Source organism: Pteronotus mesoamericanus, unplaced genomic scaffold (genome assembly GCF_021234165.1).
Source record: "Pteronotus mesoamericanus isolate MK-2021 breed Mesoamerican mustached bat unplaced genomic scaffold, CSHL_Meso_final scaffold_167, whole genome shotgun sequence".
Taxonomy (NCBI): domain Eukaryota; kingdom Metazoa; phylum Chordata; class Mammalia; order Chiroptera; family Mormoopidae; genus Pteronotus; species Pteronotus mesoamericanus.
In genome coordinates, this window is record NW_026555308.1 from 9320799 (window position 1) to 9322651 (window position 1853).

General features: G+C 45.0%; 1 pseudogene; it reads left to right on the top strand.

Annotated features, from left to right (window-relative positions):
- Positions 1-215: 215 nt before the first annotated feature.
- On the top strand, positions 216-414 carry LOC129083971 (uncharacterized; annotated as a pseudogene).
- Positions 415-1853: the final 1439 nt, after the last annotated feature.

Consider the following 1853-nt stretch of genomic DNA (forward strand, 5'->3'; position numbering starts at 1 on the left):
ATGTGATCCAGTAATTCCACTTCTGGGTATATATCTGAAGGAAATAAAATCAGTATCTTGAAGAAATACTTGTACCTCCATGTTCATTACAGCATTAGTCACAATAGTCAAGACATGGAAACAATGTAAGTGTCCATGGATGGATGAATGGATAAAGGAAATGTGGTGCATACAAACAATGGAGTATTATTCATCCATAAAAAGAAAAAATCTCCAGCTTTGAGCAGTGGCAGTATTGTAGCCAATGAGGTTTATCCAAGGTACGATTATTGCTAATAGAAAAGAAAAATCCCTGTCATTTGCAACATAGACAGGCCTTGAGGACATTATGCTAAGTAAAATAAGTCAGACAGAGAAAGACAAATACTGTATAATCTTGCCTATATGTGGACTCTTAAAAAAGCTGAACTCAGATGCAGGGAATCTGTTCACTTGGTGATTGCCAGAGGCTGGAGGGAGGAGTATGGGGCAGGGAGGGAGGTGTGAGTAGGTGAAGGTGGCCAAAAGGTACAAACGTCCAGTTACAAGATAAATAAGTCATGGGGATGTAATGTATAGCATGGTGATTACAGTTAATAATACCATATTGTATATTTGCTAATAAAGTACATCTAAAAATTCTCAGCACAAGAAAAAAATGTGTAACTGCATGAGGTTACAGATGTTAACTAAACTTATTGTGGTGATCATTTCACAATATATACACTACCAAATCATTATGTGGTACACCTAAAACGAATGCAATGTTATATGTCAATTATATCTCAAAAAACCTGGGGAGAGGTAAGGAACAAACCTTTTAGACCCAGGCTCTGTCTTGTATCTGATCCAGTCATTTACCATTTCCTTTTCCATCCTGGGCTCCTGCATATTAAATTCACTATAACCCTCTGCACCTCCTCACCTTATGGTGATTCTGGCATCTGGGCCTTTGCATATGCTGTTTCTGCTGTTGAAAGACCTTGCCTGTACTTCTGTCTGCTACCTGTCTTTCAGGATGGAGCTCAAATGTCCTCACCACTGAAAAACCTCTCCTTCCCACTCCCTGTCCAGCCCAAAGAAGCGTGGGTCCCTCCTTCACGCTGTCTTTTAGGTCTGCTCAGGTTCCACCCCGCTCCAGGAAGCCATCCCTGACCACCTCCTCGCCACAAGGTCCTGGGTTGGAATAGGCTGCCTTTGACCCGTCTGCCCACAGGGACTGTGAGCTCTGTGAGCTCTGTGATATCAGGGCCTGAGGACTCAGGTAGCCCTAGTGCCTAATCAGGACCCCACAGAGAGAAAGAAGTCTACTGGGGAGGTGGACAGATGAATAAAAAAAATGAACAAACAAATGAATGAAGGAACTGGGACAAGCAGGTTAGACATGGCGATCACAAGAAGGGATTCCTGAGTGCTACTTAGAGGGCCTCTTGGCTTCATGGGAAGCGAGAAAGGCTTTGCTCTGATACAGACCTTGGCTCCTTTCACACCACCGAAGCTTCAGTTTCTCCATATTCAAGCTTGGGAAAACAGCAATGTTTCCCAGGTGGTTGTAAGGATTCAGTAGGACCAATCCTTGGGTGTTACTAGTCCAAGGTCACATGGCCTGGACCTTGAGTGCCTGATGTCAAAGCCCATGGGCCATTTAAGGGTTGCTTTCATATGGGATGTGGAGGGAGTCCCTAAGATCTCCAATTCTAACCCCGCCCCAGTGCCCTCTGTGCCTAACACAGGCCACCAGGCTGCTCCTTTAGCTGAGCTTTATAGGCAGGGTTTTTGGGGTCTGGAATTCCTCTGGTTCTCCCTGGATTCCTGCTCCTCCCCACCCTCGTGCCATCCATCATTGTCGAGCCAACTGTCGTCCAGGGCAGCCA